A 14,192-nucleotide genomic window follows, 5' to 3' on the forward strand; every position below is an offset into this window, starting at 1 on the left:
TATCAAGTTCTCAAATATGCAAGTTTCAAATGTGTTCTCCTTTCAAATTTAGGGCATTCATTTTATAAATATTTAATCCCGAGAGACATTCTACAATGACAACAATGGCAACAAGGGGTGGAGTGAAATGGCGTGAGTGTGTTAATGTTAACTTTGATCTTTTTAGCTTAAATTTGACAATCATTCACATGTCAAAATATTAATATTAATTATGATAAACTTAATATTTTTATTTGAAGATAAACACCATATAAAACAAAATATACCCTCGTCAAAATTATAAGGTTTAGACAAATATATAAATATAAAATAAAAATAAAGATTTTTAAAAATAATCTACCATTTCATAATTAGAATATTATTTTTACAAAATATATATTTATAAATTTTTATTTTTAATAATTTTTTTGAACAATGATAAAGTTTAAATTTAAATATTGAATATTAAAAAATAAGTATTATCAAATAAAATATTTGTATAGGAAAAAAATAAACAATATAGATAAAAAATAATTTAAATATTTTATATGTAGTAAATAAATTTAAAATGAAATAAAACAATTTTAAGATAAATAATATTTTCAATTGATATATATGACATTTAAATAGATGTTAGATATATTTTAAGATATTTACACTACTTAATTAATATATTCGTTTGAGATATTTGTGAGTTGCGCCTAAAACAAGAAATCCACGAGTGTGTATTGGGTTGGCAATGGCACCTAAGGTGCAGTGTGGGGGCACAAATGTCGTTAAGGTAGTCTGCAATCTGGTTTTAGAATAAATCCCGTGCAAAGTGGGACCTGTTAGATTAAGTTTAAGTTCGTCCGTTTAGCCGTCATTCTCATTAATAACATTGCAAGAAGGCGTGGGAATGCTTCAGTATACATTTTACAGTCTCTAGAATGGAGGGAGAGCAGGGGAAAATAGGCAATTCAATTCCAAAGAAAGTAGGATACCCAAATCCACCCGACCCACATAATCCGGATGCTGCGACCCTGAGAGAGCAGTGGAAATTTGCAGTGAGGCAGTACAGCAAGTGGTATTCTCATGCCTGGGGCACTGCCATTTTTGCTGGCGCTTCCTTGTTTGCACTAGGCTGGTATATCAAGGGCGGCAATCCCCTTGATACGTCCTCCACTGACGGCGACCCTCCCGACAAACAATCTCGCCCTTCCACCTCCTGACCTCTTCTCACTGCACGGTTGGTTGTTTTTCATCCAACTACTTTTTGTTTTAAATACTTTGTGGGCGTTTTCAATTATGATCCACCTTGTACAATCTTGAAACTGGGATTTCTCAGATATTTTTTTTCTGTTCCTTGTATTGATCAGGGGCGTCATTTTTTCTGTGAGCAAATATTAGATAAGAAACAAGTGCCAAGGTATACACAGTCAAGATTCATCCTTGTTGGTTTTAACCCAACGAAACTAAAAGATAATAATGCATAGCAATTGAGAGTGCAAAGATGCTTCAGACGTTTCTGATGATCACGTCAAATGAACTTAAAGGTCTGCGATAACAAACATACAACCAGGCTGGGTAGGGCATTAAAATTCGAAATAAAAATTGAACTTCTTGTTACATACATTGTACAGGTGGACAATCTGACCGTCGCCAGAGAAGAGTCTAACAAAAACAAAACAAATATTAATATAATTTCTTTGAGCAGGAAAGATTAACATACCAGCAACAGTCACCCGCGTTTTGTCCCACATTAAATCTGAGGGCAAGCAAGTGATGAACAGACAAGGGATTCTCTTGAAACGATGCTTCTTATGAATGCCATGGCCACAAGCAGTGCAATGAATTTTTAAAGCTCCAGCAATCGCTATTTTTTAAATTCGTCATTCATGCTATCTTCCATTTTTGCGCCCCACCAGCTATTGTAGAGAGGTGGCTGGCCCTCTATAGTGGGGCATGTTACATATATGATCTGGCCCCTACCATCTATAGGGGATTGGCACTATAGCTATTATAGAGGGGTGGGGGTTGAGGTGGCTACCCTCCCTACTCTACAATGGCGGGGCGTTGTGTTACAGGCGAACTTCATCTATTCTGTGAGTGCGATATGCTGAATGGTTGTATCCATTATTTCGTATTATTTTATTTTTGGATAGGAGGATCAGTCAAAATCCAAATTTGTGCGGAGAACCCCAATAGACAGGAGGGTCCCTTTAGAGAAAAGGGGACCCACACTCAGGGATGAATCGTTTTCAACATTCGTGTTTCCTTTCCCATGGAGTGGCAAGAGGTCCATTCATTCATGGATCTTATCACGATCGAAGATAAAATCGGCCTTGATAAGAAACTCTGCTCCGTCTGATAATATTTGTCCTAGTTTTGATTTCTTCATTCTCTTTCAATTTGGAGGATGCCATTCAAAAATGTCAATTATGTAGGACGAACCATTTTTCTAGTAGTCAAGGCTGATACAATATCTTATATGGATAAGAGGTGAAAGGAGCTAGTGCTAAATGTAGATCAACAATCTTTAATTGCTAAAATAGTCACTAGCATAACTGAAATAATACGATCTGATGACAAAATGATGTGTGTGTGTGATGGATCAATGTTTGTGTTGGCATTATTGGCATTAAGTTGTCATTGATGTCAAACTGGTTTGGCAAGGTCACCGGTAAGTAAGAAGTGGTGACCGGTATAAGAAGAGCAAGCCATATGATGGCCAATGCACATATGAGTAAGCAGACAAAAGGAAGTCTACCGATACACATGAGCTGTGTCATCTACCGGTTATCAAGCTTACCGGTAAGGCACAAACCGGGATGAAGGTTGTTTGTTTGTTATGAAGGCACAACACCCGGTGAGCAAAACAAAGAGGATGTGCTGCTGGTACAGAGGATGTTTGATGGTCATACCGGTAAGGTGAACTAAGCCGGTAGTCAACCTTGGTTGACATAGAATGTCAAACCGACATAGGAATCCAAGCAGAGGTGGATGTTGCCAAGCATGACAGCTGGATGCCAGGTGGAGGTATTGCAAAGGTTGGTGGAGTGTGCATCGACGTAACTAATCAGCAAGCAGGTCGGCTTTTATTAAGAACCCGCAAGTCACAGAGGATGCCAGAGGATTGCGGCTCGAGGAAGGCAAGTTGGCAAAGTGATTGAACTAATCTTGCAAGAAGATTTGATCTTCGTACCCGTTTGGTGAAGTAAACAACAAAGCCATTAATGGCGAATGACAGAGAAAAGCAGAAAAACATGGTGCAAACCTCCAAATTTAGAAAACGCACATTGGAAAGCGAAGCTCTGCTGGTATTGATCGATGTCATGAAGATCATATCCCCGAAAAGCAGATCAAATCAAATCTGATTGGGTTTGAGTTGGAGAAGGCAAAACCTAACACGACATTGTTGAATATGGTTTTAGGCGGGAATCCAAGATTATAAATAGATGAGCTCGAGACAGAAAAGGACGATGCTTGATGTGAAGGAGGAGAGTGAAGTGAAGTTTGAGCGCAGAGAAGGATCATCTTCCTTAGAATTTATTCTAAGAACGTTGCAGAGTGAGTGAGCAGGCAAACCGGTGAGAGGGTTTAACCGGCAGTGATAGAGTAACGGTATAACTGTAGTAGGTCTAACTGTTGAGCTAACCGCTGAGGTGTGATTGATCAAGAAGGCATCCAAGTGTGACACAGTGTGTTGTGAGGCTGTGTGAGAGAGAGAAGAGAGGCCAAGAATCACAGAGAGCAATCTGTTAACCGGCAGTGTGAGATCCAATAAAGAAGAGAAGACTGTTAACCGACAGAGACCTATTTGGTCAAGAGTTGCAGAACTCATTTGCAACCAGAAGCTATAACTATATTAAAATTGTATTTCACTATACATCACCAAGTTGGAGCTTGGTGCCCTAAATTAGTAGGGGTTGGTGCCCTAAATCTTTGTAATTCAGTGTTTCACTTGTGAGGCTGGATTGGAGCAGTAGTCTCCAGCAGCATTTCTCATCGAGGTTTTTCCCATATTGGATTTTCCTCGTACATTTGGTGTTGTGGGTTGCAATTTGTGTGTTTGTCTTCTTTGGTATCCTCATTTGCCTTATCGGTTTGATTGTTTAGTGCTTAGGATAATAACCAGTATTCTAAGGTTGCTTTAAAAGGGAAAAGAATTTAGGAACCACTGATTCACCCCCCTCTCAATGGTACATTGTGTTCAACAATTGGTATTAGAGCCTAGGTTCCCGGTTGTTTAAAAACCTTGGGTAGATTCTGGACTTAGAACACAATGGCAAGAAATGAGTCTGCTTCCTCAAAAGCCCCCATGTTTGATGGATCCAACTATGCCTTTTGGAGCAGAAGAATGGAGACCTATAATTCCTCCCTTGGTTTTGATGTGTGGATGTCTGTCAAGAATGGGTATGCTGTCCCTAGTGTTCCTCCCACTGATCTGGATGCCAAGGAGTATGAGAACAATGCAAAGGCCAAACATGCTATCTTGAGCAGGCTGTCTGATAATGAGTTTGTCAAGGTCATGCACTATGCATTTGCCAAGGAGACTTGGGATAAAATGCAGAGGTTATTTGAAGGAGATGCAAAAGTCAAAGAGGCTAAGCTGCAAGCACTAAGGGGCCAACTTGAAGGCATTAAGATGAAGGATGATGAAAAGATTGCAGACTACCTTCACAAATTTGATGAAACTGTGAATACCATCAAAGGACTTTGGAGAAGAAATTGCAGATGAGATTCTTGTCAAGAAGGTACTTAGGTCTTTCACACCTAAGTATGATACAAAGGTTTCTGCCATAGAAGAAGCCAAGGATCTGAAGATCTTTACAATGGATGAGCTATTTGGGTCACTAACAGCCTATGAAATGAGAACAACCGGTGATGCATCCTTAAGGAAAGAGGCAGCGTTCAACTCTACCCAGAAGGGCAAAGAAGTAGCTGCTCATAAAGGATCCAGTGAAGACTCTGATGCAGAGGTAGCAAACTTTGTCAGAAAGCTCAAAAGAGGATCCGACAAGTATAAAAGAAAGCTACCACTCAAATGTTTTAACTGTGGTAAAGTTGGACACTTTGCTGCAAAATGTCCTTATAATGAAACCGGTGGAGATGAGTCAAGAGGTTTTAGCAGATCTGCTGGTAAAGATATAGAAAGAAATGTCTACCGGCAAGGAAGAAGAGGCTACCGAAAGTAAAACAGCCTATACACTATTGAGGATGATGTCACAAATGAAGAAAGTGCATCAAAAGATGACTACCATGAGAATGACATAAAAGTTAATCTCTTTATGTCACTTGATGAATTGGTTGGTGAAGATGAGGTAGAAGAAGATATTGAGGCTGAAGTGGATCTAGAAGGAGAGCTTATAAGTGCTCTTGAGGAGCTGAGTAAAACAAGAAGAGAACTCAAGAAGTTCAAGCTTGTTGCAGTAGATGAACAAGGTCTCTTGAAGCAATCCCTGGATGAGTCTAGTCAAGTTATATCTGACTTGAAACTGCAGCTGGAAGAAACCAAGAGGATAAGTGAAGTTACATCCTCCGATCTGATGAAGAAGGAAAAGGAGCATCAAGATTTGGAAGTAGAAATAGTGAAGCAGAAAGGAGCTTGACGAAAGTAAGGAAGAAATAAAAGTAAGAAGCATATATGAAGCTAGCACCGAAGCCTTAGACAAGATGTTGAGCAAACAAAAGCAATCCAAAGATACCGGTGGCTTAGGATTTGAAGAAGGTCAAAGTTCAAATAGCAAAGACACATCCGGTAAGGAGATATAGTTCACTTCTTCCAATGAAGGTAAATAGAAGAAGACATTCACAGTCAGCAAGGATATCAAGAAGAAGACATATGTAGATGCTGTTAGAAATCGCCACACAAACCGGTATACACAAGCAATGAACCAGAGGCCACACTCATTGTATTGACATGCCGATCCAAGGAGAAATGCAAGAGTTGACCATGAAGGATTCACCAGAGTCAACAGCATGAAGGGAAGACCCCCGATGAGACAATCGTTTGCAGGACCAAGGCAACCTAACCGGTATGTTTCAAACTTTCATGGTTACTGTTACCGGTGTAACAAATTTGGGCATAGAATAGTTGACTGTAGATTAACCAAAACTATGAGTTATGAAAGTAGAAATCCTTTTAATGCACTCTGGGATATGAATGTTGTCTGTTATCAGTGCAATGGATTTGGTCATAGGAGTTTTGAATGTAGGAAGAATAAATCAGTGTCCTACAATAATTTCAAAGATTCATCTTTAAATGAAAATATGAAATGCTATAACTGTCAAGAGTTTGGACATATAGCAAAGTTTTGTAAAAACAGGAAGATCAAGCAGAAGAAGACAAATCCTGATCAAGAACCGGCAGTTGAACCAGAGCACAAAATAGTAACTGACAAGAAGAAGGAAACCAAACCGGTATGGGTTGAGAAAGAAAAGGACAAGGTAGAATCAAGTCTGATAGTGCAAACTGCCTTACATGCTGAATGGAAAAATCTATGGGTTGTAAATAGTGGCTGTTCCAACCACATGACCGGTGATAAAAAGAAATTTATCAAACTTGAAGACTAGAGTGGTGGTTCAGTAAGATTCAGAGACAACTCATCCATCAAAATAAAGGGAAAAGGTACTCTAAATATTGATGGAAAATTGAAGGCACATGATGTATATTATGTGGAAGGCCTAAAGCACAATCTGCTGAGTGTGAGTCAGATGTGTGACAAAGGTTATAAATTCACCTTTGACTCAACCGGTTGCCAGATAAAGAAAGAGAGTACCAGTCAGGTTGTGGCAGAAGGAAAGAGAACATATGGCAATGTTTACAATCTGAAGGTATGGTATGAGTCCCAATGCATGATAGGACAGGTTGATGAAAGTTGGCTATGACACCGAAGATTAGGCCACATAAACTTTGATAACGTAGTTGTAGTAAGTAGAAAGGGGTGTGTAAGGAATATTCCACCCATTATTAAACCGGTAAGCACATTTTGTGATGAATGTGTAGAAGGGAAGTAGACTAAGGTGAGCTGCAGGACAAAAGAGCACAACACCTCAAGACCACTTGAAATTGTGCATACAGATCCGTGTGGTCCAACTAGGACAAGAGCTGTTGCCGGTGAAAGATATTTTATGCTCTTTATTGATGATTATTCAAGAATGACATGGGTCACTTTCTTGCAAGATAAGTCACAAGCATTTGACAGATTCAAGATCTTTAGGAAGATGGTGGAGAAGGAAAGTGGGTGCAAGCTAAAATGTCTTAGATCAGACCGGGGTGGAGAGTTCACATCAAATGAGTTTGAAGATTATTGTAAAAAACATGGAATTAGAAGGCAATACTCAACCCCTAGGACACCACAACAAAATGGTGTGGTAGAAAGGAAAAACAGGTCAGTCAAGGAGATGGCCAGAACCATGTTAAATGAGGCCAGTTTGCCAAACACATGTTGAAAGGAAGCTGTTCATACTGCTGCATATACTTTGAACTGGGTTCAATTAAGAACAAACAACATAATGACACCTTACGAGTTGTGGTATGACCGAAGCCATCAGTCAAATACTTCAAAGTATTTGGAAGCAAGTGCTTTATCAAGAGAGACATGGATGGTCTAGGTAGTTTTGACTTCAGGAGTGATGAAGGAATCTTCCTTGGTTAATCATCTAATAGCAAGGCCTACAAATGCTATAACAAAAGACTAAGAAGAGTCATTGAGAGTGTGCGTGTTGAGTCATTGAGTGTGTGTGTGATGAAGAAATCTTCCTTGGTTGATGAGGGTATGCACAAAGGAAGTCAATCATAGGTAAACCTGTATGATGATTCCGGTGATGAAGGTGAGGAAGCTCAGTCAATGAACTTGAAGAAGCATCCAAAAGGGCTCCTAACCGGTATGTGTAGTTGAATCACCCAAAAGAACAAATTCTAGGCAATAAGTGTGATGTTGTGCAGACTAGAAGAAGACTTGCTCGGAATGATGAACAAGTCAACCTCTACCTCATGACTGAAGTAGAACCTAAAACATTCAATGAGGCCAGCAAAAGACAAGAATGGATGGATGCCATGGAAGAAGAACTGCAACAGATTGAGAAGAACAAGACTTGGGAATTAGTCCCTCGGCCAGAAGACAAGAACATCATTGGTACTAAGTGGGTCTACCGGAATAAGATGAGTGAAGAAGGTAAAATTGTTAGGCATAAAGCTAGACTTGTGTGCAAAGGATACTCTCAATTAGAGGGCATTGACTTTGAAGAAACATTTGCATTGGTAGCTAGATTAGAAGCAATTAGAATGTTTCTAGCCTTTTCTGCCTACAAGGGTTATAAAGTATATCAGATGGATGTAAAATCTGCCTTCCTAAATGGAAATTTGGAAGAAGAAGTGTACATGGAGCAATCGGAAGGGTTTCTGTTACATGATGATGAAACATTTGTGTGCCAGTTGAAGAAGGCCCTGTATGGCTTAAAGCAAGCTCTTAGAGCATGGTATTCAAGATTAGATCAATACCTGAAGGAGCAAGGATTTAAAAAGGGGAGTGCTAACAACAATTTATACATAAAGAAAGATGGAAACCACATGATCATTGTGGTTGTGTATGTAGACGACATTATTTTTGGAGGCAATAAGGACACCCTTTGCAAAGAATTTGCTGATCAGATGCAGTCAGAATTTTGAGATGTCAATGCTTGGTGAATTGACATACTTCCTTGGTTTGCAGATATTACAGCAAGATAAGGGAATCTTTATCTCACAATCCAAGTATGCAAAGGATATGTTGAAGAAATTTCAAATGGAGGATTGCAAACCGGTAAGTACCCCATGGTGACCGGAAGCAAATTAAGCAAGAATGATGAATCACCGGTGGTGGATCATACATCGTATAGATCCATGATAGGCAGTCTATTGTATCTTACTGCTTCTAGACCGGATATAGTACAAGCAGTGTGCATGGTGGCCAGATTTGAAGCTGCACCTAAGGAGTCCCATATGAATGCTGTAAGCAGAGTATTTAGGTACCTCCAAGGAATGCTCAATTATGGATTGTGGTACCCTAAACAAGGGGAATTCATCTTGGAAGCATACACTGATGCTAATTGGGCAGGTTGCATTGATGACCGGAAGAGAACAAGTGGTGGTGCATTCTTCCTAGTTGATCGGTTGGTCTCATGGCATAGCAAGAAGCAGGATCTCCCTATCTACTGCTGAAGTAGAATACATTGCTGCTGCTACATGCTGCTCTCAGGTGCTTTGGATGAAGCAAACCCTCAAAGACATATAGGTTGACATCATTGATCCTATTGTCATCCGGTGTGATAATTCGAGTGCAATCAACATAGCAAAGAATCCGGTGATGCATTCCAGGATAAAGCATATAGCCATCAAGTATCATTTTCTCAGAGAGAAGGTTGAAGGAGAGGAAGTAAGGATGGATTATGTCCCTACCGGAGAACAAGTAGCAAACATTTTCAACAAACCATTGTTGGTAAGCACATTTGAGTACCTCAGACACAAGTTGGGAGTTGTGTCATCTGCCTTATGCACTTGAGAAAGGAAGGATTTATATGGTTTAGGGGGAGTTCATAGCAACATCTATAACTCTTGAACCACATCTCGATACCGGCTGCAATCACTGGTAGCAGTCTAAGGGGGAGCTAGGTATGGATCAAAGGGGTAGTGGACAGTACCCTTTGTCATTGTGTCAAAGGGGGAGAAATCTATTGGTATGAAGTGTCTTGTAGTAAGTTGACATCAATGCCAAAGGGGGAGATTGTTGGCATTATTGGCATTAAGTTGTCATTGATGTCAAACTGGTTTGGCAAGGTCACCGATAAGTAAGAAGTGGTGACCGGTATAAGAAGAGCAAGACATATGATGGCCAATGCACATATGAGTAAGCAGACAGAAGGAAGTCTACCGGTACACATGAGTTGTGTCATCTACCGGTTATCAAGCTTACTGGTAAGGCACAAACTAGGATGGAGGTTGTTTGTCTGTTATGAAGGCACAACACCTGGTGAGCAGAACAGAGAGGATGTGCTGCCGGTACAGAGGATGTTTGATGGTCATACCGGTAAGGTGAACTAAGCCGGTAGTCAACCTTGGTCGACAGAGAATGTCAAACCGACATAGGAATCCAAGCAGAGGTGGATGTTGCCAAGCATGACAACTGGATGCCAGGTGGAGGTATTGCACAGGTCGGTTGTCATGTCCCCTTTCTAGAGTGGACATCAGAGACGGAGGAGTTGGCCTATCATTGGAGTCTCGTAGGCTAGCAGAGGTTGATTGGGACTCATTCAGTGCATATAGTGATTGGATTTTGGCTTTACAGGCAGTTTGGAGCCAGTTTGGAGCAGTTCCTAGATTTTAGGGGGTATCCCTAAATTTTAGGAGGTCGTGACAGTTGCCAGTCGTGAGGTTATTCATGACCTTTTAGATGGTTTCAGTTTCAAAGAGATTGGGCTTGTTTCCTAAATTTTAGGAACATCCCTAGATTTTAGGGATGAGACTACCAGTGAATCCTTGATTTCCGACTTCAGTCACAGACAGGTGACAGGATGATTTTAGGGTTTGTAATGTCAGTTGGGCATTTTGTGGCTATTTGGGTTATATTTTTAATATTTCCTAAGTTAGCGTTTAATAATTAAATAAGGCTAAGTTGTTAGCCATTTTGGAGTAATAAGGGGATTTTTGGTCTCATCTGGATGCGCATCCTATTGTGTGATAGCTCGTTGGAAAGATCTTGAAATTCTTTAAATCTTTCTCTTTGGTCTCAGGGCAATTCAGTGAGCGGATTTCTGTCTATGGGGAAAAATGTCATTTTCTAGTAACATGACCACTTTAAAATAAGAAATTATAACATTTCCACTAGACCACGCCACTTGGAGACAATTAGGGTTCGATTTGCAATTGAGAGGGGTTATAAGGGGATAGGAGCTTCATTCTATGATTATCTTTTACACATTTTACATCTTGGATTTGAGATTTGGCTCTGGAAGAGCTTTTCAGCATCTGGGACGCCAACCCCAATGCCTTGCCTGTTTGGGACGTAGCCCCCAATACAGTGGTTTGGATTTGTTTGCAGCTATTAGCATCTTGGAGATTGTACGGCATTCTTTCTGGAGGTTCAGCAATTCTGACAGAGTTCAGCGTGGGGTTTGGGGTTTCTAACCAGTTGGGTGTACTTGGCAACCATACGGCTGTACCTGGCAGGCACTTTCCTTCCCACGTGCAGCACTTGGAGGGCTGGAATCTTGCCACAACTTCATTCCTAGTTATGTTACTCTTTCAGCATCCAGGTTGGAATTATTCCTGATTGTAATCTTCCTGAAATTATTGGAAATCTTCATCTGGTCAAATATTTGATTTTATATTCAGAAATCTGCCTTGAATCGAATTTGTTTTGGCTGTATATGAACTTCATTTTCAGTACTTTGTTCATGTACTTGTACTTCATTATTTACTTGTTGAAAAATCATCAAAATACAAAAAGAATTCAACCCTTCTGCAACTTCTGTCTATTTCTGAAAGAAAATATTAATAAGCAGGAAAAATCAATTTAAATAAATAAAAATTACAGCAGATTGGTAAAAGAGATCCATCAGGGATCTTTCATCGGTGCAGTGTGCATCGACATAACTAATCAGCAAGCAGGTCGGCTTTTATGAAGAACCCGCAAGTCACAGAGGATGCCAGAGGATTGCGGCTCGAGGAAGGCAAGCTAGCAAAGTGACTGAACTGGTGCTGCAAGAAGATTTGATCTTCGTACCCGTTTGGTGAAGGAAACAACAAAGCCATTAATGGCGAATGACAGAGAAAAGCAAAAAAGCATGGTGCAGACCTCCAGATTTCGAAAACGCACATTGGAAAGCGAAGCTCTGCTGGTATTGATCGATGTCATGAAGATCATATCCCCGAAAAGCAGATCGAATCAAATTTGATTGGGTTCGAGTTGGAGAAGGCAAAACCTAACACGACATTGTTGAATAAGGTTTTAGGCGGGAATCCAAGATTATAAATAGATGAGCTTGAGACAGAAAATGATGATGCTTGATGTGAAGAAGGAGAGTGAAGTGAAGTTTGAGCGCAGAGAAGGATCATCTTCCTTAGAATTTATTTTAAGAAAGTTGTAGAGTGAGTGAGCAGGCAAACTGGTGAGAGGGTTTAACTAATAGTGATAGAGTACCGGTATAACTATAGCAGGTCTAATAGTTGAGCTAACCGGTGAGGTGTGGTTGATCAAGAAGGCATCCAAGTGTGACACAGTGTGTTGTGAGGCTGTGAGAGAGAGAGAAGAGAGGCCAAGAATCAGAGAGAGTAATTGTAATATCCCTTGCCAAATCTGATTGAAAATTTCTGATTTAAATGCTCAAGGAATATTGTCAAACACTTGTCATGAAACTTTTGTACTTGCTGATTGTGGTTTCTTTTTGATATTCTGATTTAAGAGATGATAATATGCATTCATTGAACTCAAAAGGACATATATCAAAGTCTGAAGTTAAATGAGAATGCAATGTAACACCTACCACTAACCTTTCAATGACAATGTGTGACTGTAACCCGTGCCTGCGACTCCTGAAGGGCCAACTGAGTGCTCTCCAACGAGTCCAAAGTCACCTCAAGCTCGTGAGTGAGCTCGTCAACCTCCTCTTCCTTCCCCCTTAATGCATCATAATAGATAGTGTCAAGCATAAGGAGATGATCTCTATCTGATAATATCTGTAGGTAATGATTCCGCATTACCCCAACGACATCTCTGAACTACTGAAACTCTGCAAGGGTAAGCCCACCATCCAAGTGCTTACATATACCAGGAGTCCAGCAACAATGTGCCACCAATTGGTGCACAACATTGAAGTGTTCTAAGGTTGAAGTTATCATACTTTCGTTCACCTTCAGTTGCCCTACTAAATGGTGAGAACCTTGGAACTTCTCACTTCCATTCAAATTTCCTGGTTTGAAATCTACACTCTGGTAAGAGGCGGAGTTGTCATCGCTCACTGAGTGGTAAGCATCATCATGTGTGCTATCTACTTCGCACACATCCTCAACAAGTGTACCACTGTCATGTACCTCTTGGGATGGCTCGAATAACATGTTAGAGACTGCTGAACCGCCAATATCAATGCTCACGTCCCCTATCCATATAGATGTGTGCACATCGGTCAAACAATCCTCGAAACCATCACCATTAGGCAAATTTTCTGATTTGTTTTCCATGGTCTGATTGGAAAAATCAGACTTGTTGTGGTTTGAATCCACAACACCTATGGCCTCAACATCACCCGTAACTTGAGTGTCTATATTAGGTGCCTCCACACAACCATCAATCTCACCTGAGATGGCTGCTAACTCACGATTAGGCAATGAAATATGACTGCTGTTGCAAAAATCAGAATTGTTATCATGACTGATAACGACTTCTAAAGTGCTATCAGTGTCAACATTCTCTTCAAATCTGACCCTCACTTCATGCACATGTGCCTCCTCACTCTTGGAGTCATCATGAAGTGTCTTGTGCCCAACATCTTCCTCCATGTAAGTCTGATTTTTGCTCGCCATAGGTTCAGCTGAATGCTGGTCACGTGTTGCTAAAAATTCATTACAAAGGTTTCTAGATACTTCCCCTGTAAAGTCCTCTTGTTTCTCCTTCCCCTTAAAAATAGATGTCATATACTTGAGCAATTCTATCAAGTTTTGCAGGGTGTGAAATCAATTCATCCAGCTTCTTCTGGTTTTGTTTTAACTTTTCCAATGAGGAATACACTTGCTTCATATTTTGGTCCCACTGATTCTGGGTACTTGAAGTAACCATGATTAACTAGCTGAATCAATCTACCCAACAGGCTGGCAGGAAACTGCTCTGATACCACTGTAGTGCCCCTTACGGGTTATCCAACCTCCAACTTGCAAATGTTTGTGTTTATTGATGATTGTGCTTTTTGAAATGGGAGAAGTTAGAGAGGAAGAAACCAGGGTTTCAACGTTGCACTTTGGAGAGCGTAAATTCTTCGAAGTTAGGGCATTTGAGGTGCTGAAATAATCACTGATATTTGCCATTGGGAGTGACTTTATTCAGGGTCACTATTTATGAACAAATTGAAGAAGAATCCATGGAATGTTGAGCTGATTAATGAATTTCATCTCCAAGTTGAATGATCAGATTGGAGGAAACATTGCCAATGCATTGTCATTATTTATTTTGGAAGCTGCTACAGTACCCGCGTGAACAGTG

At 40.2% G+C, this 14,192-nt stretch overlaps 1 long non-coding RNA gene across 1 annotated transcript in view; it reads left to right on the forward strand.

The window, feature by feature from the left end:
- The first annotated feature begins 653 nt into the window (after window positions 1-653).
- Window positions 654-14,192, forward strand: part of LOC131043798 (uncharacterized) — a 44,975-nt gene continuing 31,436 nt past the window's right edge. The window contains exon 1 of the long non-coding RNA XR_009105595.2: window positions 654-1,207. This is a non-coding gene — a long non-coding RNA (uncharacterized LOC131043798). The remainder of the gene's footprint in view (window positions 1,208-14,192) is intronic.

This window comes from Cryptomeria japonica, chromosome 7 (genome assembly GCF_030272615.1).
Source record: "Cryptomeria japonica chromosome 7, Sugi_1.0, whole genome shotgun sequence".
Taxonomy (NCBI): Eukaryota; Viridiplantae; Streptophyta; class Pinopsida; order Cupressales; family Cupressaceae; genus Cryptomeria; species Cryptomeria japonica.